Source organism: Lepeophtheirus salmonis, chromosome 3 (assembly GCF_016086655.4).
Source record: "Lepeophtheirus salmonis chromosome 3, UVic_Lsal_1.4, whole genome shotgun sequence".
Taxonomy (NCBI): domain Eukaryota; kingdom Metazoa; phylum Arthropoda; class Copepoda; order Siphonostomatoida; family Caligidae; genus Lepeophtheirus; species Lepeophtheirus salmonis.
In genome coordinates this window covers 50,111,072-50,123,533 of record NC_052133.2, presented here as the reverse complement: position 1 = coordinate 50,123,533, position 12,462 = coordinate 50,111,072, and the positions used below count along the sequence as shown (strand labels likewise).

At 29.9% G+C, this 12,462-nt stretch overlaps 1 long non-coding RNA gene across 1 annotated transcript; it reads left to right on the top strand.

Annotated features, from left to right (window-relative positions):
- The first annotated feature begins 6,630 nt into the window (after positions 1-6,630).
- Positions 6,631-7,452, top strand: LOC121115323 (uncharacterized). Its single transcript, XR_005863458.2, has 2 exons — positions 6,631-6,850; positions 7,045-7,452. It is a non-coding gene; the product is annotated as an uncharacterized lncRNA (long non-coding RNA).
- Positions 7,453-12,462: the final 5,010 nt, after the last annotated feature.

The following is a 12,462-nucleotide window of genomic DNA, read 5'->3' as shown; positions in this document are numbered from 1 at the left end:
GGTAAAATCGATCCTTCGTGACGTCATTAAGGGTGTTTTAATCATTATATTATACAATAAATTATATAGCTAAGTCAAAATAATGATTTTGTTCGTATTAAATTGTCTTGTAACAAGATATATTTTTTCAAGATTTATACAATTCTCATAACAATCGTACATATATCATATATATTATTTGGCTTAATAAACCATCGACATTTTTACAATAAATTCGAGGACGGAGAGTCCTAAGGACCAATAGTACCGGTTTTAAGACTGGATTGGACTGCACTAATTAAATAAAGACCCACAAAATATTAATTAATATTATTAAAGCAAAGTTTCTCTGTTTTTGGACGCCTAAAACCTCAGGGAAATGGTGTGTACTCCTAGTCAAATAATATTTCCATTAGAACATATTTCAGACCTTTTTAATGTTATTTTCGAAGGAAGGGTTGAGATATACAATACAAGCTACGGCCTTTAATATACTTGAATAAATTTACTAACAAGTTTTCACAAGTTGTTATTCTCTAATGAGGAATTCAAGTCTCAATTCCTTCCAACACTTTTAGCAAGTCGAGTCCCAATTAATCAAATTAATTATAGTAATTTGAGTCCCCGTCTTTGCTAATTAATGACGAAGTCAGGTTTTACATAGATTAATTATAGCTTTTGTAATAATTATGGATCTGTTGCTAGTCATTGCACGTACCTGTATTTAACTTTCAAAAATCCACTAAATCATTTTTTTATCAGTCCGTTTTGTCTTTTACTCACCTTTACAGCGCTTCAAAAATCATTAGAACTTGTTCAAAATTAGCATTTTTTTTTAAATTGGAATCATTCATTTCTTTCTTATTCAAACCCTCATTAATCATGTAATATCCACTTAACAAATAAGTGCACAAGGAGTCTACTAAGTGCCCTTCCTCTATAACAAGGTATCCATCATCTTTGAATTAAAATTTGCAGCACTCTTTAAGAAGCAAATGAATTCATTCACCTTTTCAATTTGCACAAAATGGCGGATTCTATAGTAAGGTTAGTGCTGCGTTATAAAATTAGAAAAGGAAAAAAACAAACAATGAACAATAAATATAAAGTAGCTAAGCATGCCAAGGGATGGGCATAATGTTGGGAAATGGTTCTCTTTTTTTTCCCTATTTTGTTCATTCTTTAATAGATCTTCATGGTATTAATTCTTGAGGAGTAACTTTCTTATTCTACTACACTCAAGTATATTTTAAACATGATTAAACGTTTGTGTGTTCTCATCAAAGAAGGAGAGTCACATTTTTGGATTTGTTGCATAGTTAGAATTATAAGTAATTGTTGTACTCAGAGTAAAATAGAAGATCCCGTTGTGGATTCTTGTTGTAATTCTTGCCTATTTCCGTCTCTCACCGTCACAGATGATTTTGGCTGACGTAATAAACCGTCATGACAGCTGATCTGCCCTCCTCCAAAACATTCTTCAAATTGTAAGAGTTACTATGTTGATTTTTTTAAATGCCCTAATACTTTCAATAAACATCACTAATAATGCATCTTCTCTCTCCAAACTCATATTATAGGTAGCTGATATATTCAGTAGAGCCATTAGTATCACCCCATTTTCCTCACACTTAACTAAATACCATCCCTACGCATGCTAGGTGCTCACAGCCATTTTATTTATGTTTGCTTTCTGGGGACACATGAGGTTGATATTTTTTATATATTCATAATTTGAAAATCCTCATTAAAAGTTGTCATTACTTAGAAAATCAATTAATAACAGCAGCATCATGAAACTAAAAAACAGTTTCTGAGGTTTCGTGATAAAAATCATTGAATTAAAATATGAATTTGGTTTTTTTTAATGCTGCTTTAATTGGGCTGATGGCATTGCACTGAACAAGTATAAGTTTTACGCTTACTCCATCTAACCTAGGAATCTTCTTTGAAGTCCAAATACATTAAGTATATTTCCTTCTCTAGGAAAAACCGGGGCACAAACCTACTCACATTGATTTCAAGAGAATAATTTTTACCGAGTGTATCGTACTGTTTTTTTCATTCAAAAATCGACTTACCATTTAAATCTAGTCAAAGAATCATCAACAAGTCGACTACCATAAATACAATTGTTCGAGGCGAGACAGACAAAATTAAACAAGGCATTAATCATTCTTGAATTACAATTTGCAACATTTTTGGAAGAGCAAATTAGTTTGCTCACATTTTGTCCAAAATGAAGAATCTGTGATTCTAATATATGTCCACTTTAAATATCTCATACATCCAAGTAAGTACTCAAAGTTGGAATATTGCATTGTGCTTAAAATGTCAATCAGTGACGTTGTTTCTATTTATTAAATGACACCTGTGACGCAGAAATGAAATATGCAATATAAAAAAATAGGGTTTAAATCTCTTCTCCTTGTGCATTTTCATTAATAAATAAAAATTATAGAAATAAGATCTCACTTGATTTTGAAAGATTTATTTTCAATGTACAATCATTATATATCATACATCTATTTATCAATATACTAAGGTTTTATATCCCGGGAGGAACATTTTCAAATTACGGGATCCCGGGAAATATTAGATTTCAAACAAGTCTTACCCATAAATTATAACTTCTCATGTTTTTCTTTCTTGATGATTTGCAAAAAAAAAAATGTAGCACATGAGAAATTATGCAACTGAGTAAAATATTTAAAAATAAATACTCCCCCCACCACCACCAAAACAAAAACCTATTATACGTCTAGTTACTGAATTTTAGACTGATTTGTTCCACCATTTTGGATTTTATTTGTAATTACACCAAAAACAGACTTATAAATATATAAAAAATATCATAAACATTTGGGTTGGGGGACTTTTAGGGGTGTTCAAGCCCCCTAAAATGGGACAACGACGCCATTAGTGTATACTTTGTTTTTTTAAACTTCGTGAGTCCTGCTTTTATTCATTCCGTAACACAATGCGACCTCCACTATTGAGTGTTGAACAAGCTAATTTATTGTAGATTATATATAATTAATTGTAACATGTATTATGAAATAATTAAATTCGTGATTTCCTGTGAATTTACCCTGGGTGTAAAGTACAGATAAAATCCGGGAAAACAGGATCCCGAATAAGAGACCCTAATTTATATCTATACGTAAGGATACATATAAATATTATGGCAGTGTGGAAGATCATAAGTTGACTGTACAATATTAGACCGTCCTGTTTTTGGAGTCAATATTTGTTAAACCCTGCACAAAGACCTTTTATTCAGGGACAATAAAAAAAAATGACTTTGGCAAAGTTTGAAGCCTCTCATGCCATTTTTGTCATAGTATCAGCCATTTTAACTTAGAAAATTGGATGGACAGATCTAATTTAGCCGTTTTAGGCCTTTTGGACTTATGTCCTAAATATGATGCTATTCGACAAAATATTTTTTAAGTGTTTGGTTTATCACTAAAAAATACCTTTTGCACCTTGGTTTTATTCATTTATAGGGCCTAGGATGTACAAAATGATTTGTGGTTTAAGTGGGAGTAGTACCTGTCATTGCTCGGAGTAATTCAGTGTCGGCTAAAAGACAAATTTAGCCTAAATAATACAGCAGATAACTTGCCTATAAATCCTCAGTGTTACTCTATGTATTTATGAGCACACTTACACGTAACTACTCAATATTTATATCCAAAAAAGAAAATCCAGTGTGGAATGGGCATGTTTAAAAAAAAAAAAAAAAAAAAAAAAATCAACATGATAACCCTAATAATTTGAAGAATGTTTTGGAAGAGAGAAAGAATAATACTCATGACGTTTCATTAGATCAGCTACAATCACCCATGACAAGCGAGGAAGGGGAAAAAGGATATCATCAATGATATTTGCTAGTATTACACCGTTAATCCCCAACAAGGACATACAATTATATCTCCGCAACAAATCTTCAGGGGTTGCTCAGTCTCTTATCAGCACACACAAACGTTCAAACAGGTTTTGAATATATTTAAAAAAGGATGTTCACTACTCAGGAATTAAATAACTGCTAAGGAAAATAAAATTCGTTCTTTATACTACCAATTACAAATTAACGGGCCGGCTAAAAAAAAACCACCTGTGTATGATGACATACATAAGAGACCAATAAAAAAAATCAAACAGAAACAGCTTTACATACTCGATGCTTCATGTACACGCCTAAAATATTTCATTAGTACTATTTCCTATATCAAAAATAATTATATTGTTTTAGATCAGGGGGGCACTATACTGAGTGTATCTTATATTTACGTTCCATCCTCTATGAACACACCTGCAAAAATTTAGATAACATGACTAAATTGTTATTTCTAAAATTAAAATATGTTTATGATATACATCAAGGAGCACTATATACAGTACAGCCTCTGACTGTTTTTCATATATTCATAGATAGAGATAAACCTTACTTTATTATAAAGTTAATATGCCAAATTTTATCCAATTTGAAGAGATAGTTGCTAAAAAAATGGAAGAACGTTATCTTTGATAGAGCACACATATTTTGAATCAAAATTCCTTTTTTTTTTCAAATGACTTATATTAATACAAAAATATTCTAATAGCCCTCAAACTTTGTAAACTAATTGAGATTTTATCATCAACTGAAAATAACTTTGTGCAGGGGGGAATATATACCCAAAAACGGGGCAGTCTAATAGACAATTGTACTCAAAACTGTATAGAATGAAACGAACAAAATCTCAAATCTATTTAATTCAATTTGAATCACGGAAGAAGGACATATCTACATACATACAATGTACAAACAATCGTTTAGATTCAAATGTCATCTACCTATGTTTGTATACATAAACGAACGAGTGATTATCATTATAAGTCCTAACATTTGACGAGACAGATGGAAGAAGATCTCAACCATTTCCCACCTGGGTGTATATATATATATAAATCTTTGGAATGAGATATGACGGAAATTAATTTTAATTCTTTAAACAATTATTGGACTCTTTGAGATGCGCATGGATCTACTTACTTTAAAAAATTAAAAATCATATTCGTAAAGGATTTATGATCCCTCAAATCATTAAAAAAGGAAGGAAATGCTACATTTTCATAGACTGAGAGGCGTCCGCTGAAAATTAAAAAAAATTTTTTTTGCTTTTACTAGAATTTTTCTTTTGGTCAGGATGGCAAAATTTAATATTGATTTTTTTTTTTCAAAAAAGTTAATTTTTTGTGAGTAGCTGTAGAATTTAGTAATTTTTTTGAAAAAAAAATAATTTTTGAAATCCTTGTACAAAAATTTTAAAAAAATTTTGTCAATAATTTTGTGGATTTTTGAAATTTTTTTACAACAAATTAATTTTTTAGGGTATCACTTTGGATTTATTTTTCAAAAAAATTCTAAAAACCAAGCCACACCCCTCCACCCTAAAATATAATCCTGCGGACGCCCCTGAAAATATTAGTGTTATGTTGGTCTTTATTTTGGATTAAAGGTTATACATTTTTATAGAATGAGAGACGTCTGCTGAAAAAAAAAGGAATTTTGCTTTTACTATAATTTTTTTTTGGTCAGGATGGTAAAATTTAATATTGAATTTGGTTTTTCAAAAAAGTTAATTTATTGTGAGTAGCTGTAGAATTTTGTAATTTTTTTCGAAAAAAAAATAATTTTTGAAATCTTTAAAAAAATTTTTTTTGAAAATTTGAAATTTAATTTTTTGAAATTTTTTGTGAATAACTGTGTATTTTTGAAAGTCTTGTATATCTGTCCTAAAACTTATAAAGTTCGATCCTTGATGAAATCACTCAACTAAATGTCTCCTTTTTTTAATACGTTCTAATACTGATAATCCTATATGCCAACGGTCTTAAGGACCAGTCCCACACACTGATAGGACCCAGGGGGGTCTGCAGGATGATATATATTTATAATGTTTTTAAAAAATGCTGAAAGAGAAATCTGAATCATTTGACGGACATTTAAAAGTCTTGATGTTTTTTTTAAACTTTGTCTTTTTGAATAGCCGAGAATTTGAAAGTTTAGGGGCTTGTTTTTTGGAATTTTTTGGAAAGTATAATTGAAAAGTTAAACTTTAATGATTAAATTTTCTGGAAAATTAGTTATTTAAACTTTTAGAAAAAACAAGAAAAACCTCTAAAAGTAGGTATGACAATTTTATAATGGCGACCTCTATGTTTGTAACCTGCCTATACAGAGTGGAGATGAGATTATTTCCTTCATCGCATAGCTTCTCATAGCTAATTTAATGAAATGACATGACAACCTTCTCCCGAATATTCTTCAAATTGTCAGGGTGACTATGATCATTTTCGGTCGCTTTTTCATTTAGCTTTACTTCAGATAATATATTTTTTAATTATTTCATTATATAGCTTCATTAAGATCATTGAAAAATGAAAATGTCGACGAGTATTGTTCAAGGAATCAATCAAAAAACCGGTCAAGCATATTGTTTATTCATGAGCACATTATTTTTCTTCCGAGTTTAAGAAATCACAATTTATCCAGAAACAGGTCAAGAAAAGTGTGGCGATTCAATAGTATTTCTTTTTCTTTCATAGTTTAAGACGGAGAGTGACCGGCTTTACTTACGAGCAAACTTCTTAATCACATTTATGAATCCGAATACCTCTCACTCAGTTGGCTGATTCAAAAGAATTATTGAATCAACTCCAGTGTATTAAAGGACTGCGGACGATGTAGTAAGATAACAGATCTTCCGAACTAGCCATTCGGAGTCTGTTCCTCCAAGGGCAGCCCTTGCCCTTGGAGCATTTATTCAAAGAGTTGACAATGGAAATCCAAGGATTGAGATGATTTTTACGATCTGGACAAGTAAGTGTGTGTTGATGATTTTCCGAGCTCTCTTTCGAGACTATGTGGAATATATAATCTGTTACTGTAATTTATCTTAGTATATTGTTCTAAGGGATGGGCTTTGTACGTCTGTAGATGCCCGAAACATCCTTAATTTATCTTTTAGATTACATATTTATATCATTTTGACGTTCCTATAATATATTTTGCAGGGCCGGATCGCTATGGATGAAGTTCATTGTGTATACACATAAGAAACGAATATAATATCGAATTGTACATATACGTTGAAAACAACTCTAATCTACTACTCTTGATAAATATGAGAGGCACGAACCGAACCTTGGATGATTATGAAGCTTTATAAGTGGTTTTATAATATTGGATGAATAATTTATTGGCCGAAGGAACTTATATATCAAATAAATGACTACTATTTAATAAGACTTACAATACTTGTAAAATGACCTACTTTATGCCTATTATTGATTTGTTCTACTAATGTAATTTGAAGCCTTAAGCCCATTTGCATTTTCTCTATTTTCATGTTTTTCTTTGTACTACTGTTCTAACATAAGTGTATAGTTATTTGAATTAAAAAAGATGGTGTTAACTTTAAATTGCGTATTTTTCATGCTGGGAGTACTGTGCACAAAATGGTGTATTAAGGATATAAAAAACCTTTAGATTGGGAGAAATCTATGATTTTGTATGATCATATAATTGATTGAATTTAAGGAATTATGTATTATAATGGACACCCAATTGTATGTCTATACAGATGGATGTGTTAAGAATTTTTTACTTATCCACTTAGATTAATACATAAAATCCGGAATTTTTGATTATTTTTTTATTCATTTGATGATTCAAATAAATATTTTTTTAGAGTCTATGATTAAAATCCATTCAATGAAGAAAAATATTTGATGATTGGTAGGATAATACTAATCTGAGGGGATTAGTTAGTGTTCTAGAATAATACTTGTATACAAATTTGTAAAATATTTACCTAGAACCATGAAAGATGATTATGCATCGACCTCGGAACATCCTCAAGTATCTAATGGAATTGAACCTTGAAGGACTTTTCTCAAAATAGAATATGAATTGCATTTATATTCTTTGACAAATTATCATCAATTTCTATCAAAAGTTAGTCTTATTAACCCTTCAAGTACGCCACTAATTACACTTAAAGTAGCTATAATTGATTGTCTGTATTTAAAAATGAGAAATTGATAAGACTTGATGTATTTGAAAGGGCATGTCGTGGACAATTTAAGTCTCTGAAATCAAATAACGGTTCTAAACTATAGCTAAAATTCTTGGATATATTAACTCATCAAACAAATTTGAATAATAACTCTATAAATGACTCAAATACGTCTATGAAATACTTGTAAATATAATTGATATGATTGATTAGTTCTACTAATGTAACTTAAAGCCTTAAGGCCTTTTCACTATTTTTGTTATTTTAATAAAATAATAAGATGTGTTAAAACTTAAGACTGCGTATTTTTCATGTTTGCAGTAGATACTATTTTTTTAAAGAATACGCATGGATTAAAGAGTATTTTATCTTAAATTATGTATTGAGTATTTTCACAGACGTTATGAATTGCATTAATAACAATATCAAATATCAAAGTTTATATTTTACTATGTAAAATAAACAAATTTCCAATGAATATTAATAAAACTCTTATCGACTAGTTTAAAGAATAAATAAAAACTCAACCGTATTGAATAGGACTTGATTCCAATGATAAATAGTGATGTTACAATTAAATCAAAGTAATATATTTTGACAATCCCAAATGAAATGTCTAAATTGGTACACTTTTGTTTTATTTTTTGATCGATTAGGACAAAAAAAGTAGGTTAATTAGAGGAAAATACCTTTATATTTCCATTGTAATCACGGGTCGCTTTTCGAAATAATCATAGATGTACAGTATTTTCCTCATAGAGATAAAATATGAATCTTTTCCCTGCATAAATGTAGAAGGGTTTCCTCTGTTTATATGCAATAAAATAAAAATAATAACGTAATGTACTAAACATTATTATAAACCATTGATTTTCATACTTTTGATAATCGCAACAGATTATTAGAGATTGGTTTTTGTAAGAGCACAAGAAGAAGGCGGGATGAAGACATATGGTACACCTGAATGAAGACTTTTGTTAATATCAGCTGCTTGTTATATAATTTTGGGAGGAGAAAATGAATTGCCGCTAAATGAGGAGCCCCTTTTGCATTCCCTAAGGATTACTATAGGGAAAATATTATAATTATATTTATTTGATTGCGTGTTTTGTCAAAATCTGCCTGTCTTGACCAGCAGTCGGTACAATAACCCTCAGATTGAAAATTCAAGCAAGCCCTATTAGATGATGTATATTTATTCTTTAATTCATTTTTAAAACAATATAGAGCAAGATGCGCGAGAAATTCTTCTTTTAGAGGGGGGAGGGGGTCTTAACACACCACCACAACTTATTAAATAATAACCAAACTGAAAAATAGGGCAAACCGTTTTTTTTCTTTTCTAATCGCTATACTCAAGGTTAATAGAAATTCGAGATTAGTCCATCATCTAATCGGGCTTGCTTGAATTTTCAATCTGAGGTATTGTACCGACTGCTGGTCAAGACAGGCAGATTTTGACAAAACACGCAATCACTTACAGTCTATGGCGCCACTATTGCTAGAATTTTCAATTTTATTTATCGTACCGACTGCGGGGTAAGAAAAACAGATTTGGACAAAGCACGCAACCAATAATACGCTATGACATCAATATTAAAAAGCGTGGTGGAACTCAAATATCAGTCGTACACGCGTTATGATATAACCCAAGATTAATAGAAATACAAGGTTATACAAAATCTGCCCGGTCTTGCCCACCAGTCGATACAATACCTCAGATTGACAATTCAAACAAGCCCGATTACATGATGGTCTAACCTTATATTTCTATTAACCTTGGCTATACTTCGTTTTTCTTTGCACATTTCCCCTCTTTACAGATTATTAGGTTGTATTCAGAGGAAACTTTTTCATTAAAGTGTTCTTCTCAATGTGCAGAAAAAAAAAGATTATTCGTTGTGGGGGAAAGAACTGTTCAGAGCAACGTCGTACGGAATAACCACGGGCATCCATTATCTCGCTTACACAAAAATGGATTTTGTTGTCAGCTGTTGATGTATCAAATGATTTCCTCCTACTCCACGTTCTGAGCGTTGATTGGTTGAATTAGAATTAGCACCTTTTAAGCTGCTAACAAATTTTCAACAACTGAAGAATAATAATTCAATAGTTGGAGAGGAATTAGTTAAAAATCAACTGATATTGGGGTTACCCGCTTCTTTTCTGAGAAAAAGTAGCGAGATAATATAAAGTAACCAATTCAACGGTTTATGGAGATGTCTCTCCATGCAGTAATCAAGATAAATAGAGGTGTCACGTTCAATATAGACAACCAATGGCGTCAACAAGGGTGTGCTGGAGGTTTGGTGTAGCCCCCCCCCCGCTAAAAAAATTAATAATCATCATCATCATTTTTGCTTAATACAAAAAAAAAAAAATAATACAATATTTGAAATTTTTATAATTTAAAAAATATAAACTAAAAAATTTAATTTTGTAAATTTTTTTCCAAAAATTTAAATTTCTGTGAATAGTTATAGATTTTTGGAAATTTTTCTACGAAAAATTTAATATTTGGATTGTTTTGCCAAAAAAATTTAGTTGGAAATTTCTGTTTTGATTTTTTTTTTTTTGAAAATCTATAGTTTTTAAAAACAACGAAAGATTTTTGAAATTTTTTTCCTACAAAAATATATGCTTGAAATTTTTTCTATAAAATTATATTTTTTGTGGACAGCCGTGGATTTTTCGAAATATTTTTCCAAAAATTGTATTTCTTTGTGAATAGCTTTGGATTCTTGAAATTCTTTGAAAACAGTTCTGAATTTCGTAATTGTGTTAGAAATTATATAATATTTGTAATTGTTTTTTTGTTTTTTTTAATTTAATATTTGTTATTGTTTTTGGATAAATTTTATATTTGAACTTTTTTCCCAAAAACCAAGACCCCACACAAATATATATATATATATATATTAGACTTTACCGAAATGAAAAAAGTCAAGAATTTAGTAACGCCAGATATTTTTTAATTTGCATTCTATTCCTCTAAACAAGAAAATAACCATTGAACGTCCAAAAAAAATGGTGATTCAAGGACGTGTTTTGATTCGAAAATCTGTAAAATATCAAAAAAGAAGAAATTTTGGTGTTATTTCGTTAAAATTATCAATTTGAATCAAGTTATATTATTTTCATTTCATAAAGTATTATAGATGAAACATATATTTTCCAATAATATTTTTACAACTTTTCTCTAACTTGCCTCAAAGAATGAGTATTTTAGTTCCAAACATGCTACCAATAAATAAATATTATCTTTGGTACCGTGTATTATTGATATAATGTAGGACATCTGAAAAGGAGTAAGCTCAATTTTTGAGACCATCAAACTCATTATTATGTGACATAGCGTTAATTTATTGGTTTGAAGTTCCACACACTATTCAAACAAGTCTATGGACGAAAAGTGTATCTTTCAGTTGCACTCTCAACATATCTTTAATATCAAGCTCTGAAGAAAAAAGATAGACAATTCGGGATATCAAAAAGAAGAGAAATATATGATGGAAGTGATTTGGGAGATATCAGTGTAAAGACATATTGTACATCTTATCTCAATCGGAATGATACTTCAATTATTAATATGAAGGATTGGAACAACGCCAGTGAGACGTTTATTACGGTTGTCATTCCTCAAAGTCAACAGATTAGTTTTATCGAAAAAAAGAAGAAAAAAAATATTCCTACTGCTAGAATTTAAAAATATACTTAAAAAAACAAATCAATCTTAAAAAAATTAAGGAATAATACATAAAATGTCGTATTTTTAAAAATTTAATTGACAGTTTTTGTTGTCCAAAATTATAAATTCGTCAAATAGAGTGTCTAATTTGGCATAAATAAACAACAAAAGTATATTTGATAATAATATATTTTAAACTTGGTACCATAAAATAAGATTAGAGTTGTAAAAACGAGGAGAAACGTCAAAATAAATTCGCGTTATACGCAGTCCATGAAGAACAATTCTTTTTGGACGTTTGATTGTTATTTTCTTGTTTGGAAGAATAAAATGCAAAATAAAAAATATCCAGCGATACCAAATTCCCAACATGTGTCATTACAGTGCACCCTAATATATATATTAATATTTATAATCCTACAGACGCCCCTGATAATCTTTTTTTTTTTTTAACTAGGAGTAAGCAATACTTTTTAAGACCCGAAAAATATCTCCCATCTTATTTAAGATCTGTAAAAGTTCGAGTACACGAAGCCCGTTTGCATCTCAGATCCTTACCTATTCTGCGCCCGAATCATATCTCTAATTCCAGGGTCTCAGTAGTTCATACAAAAAAATCTTAGAGCTTTAATGAGTGTCTTTGAAAATATTTATATGTTAAATCACTTGTCTTATAAAATAATTTAATTAACCTTTTTTTTTCTTAGTGTATCAATTCAAACACTA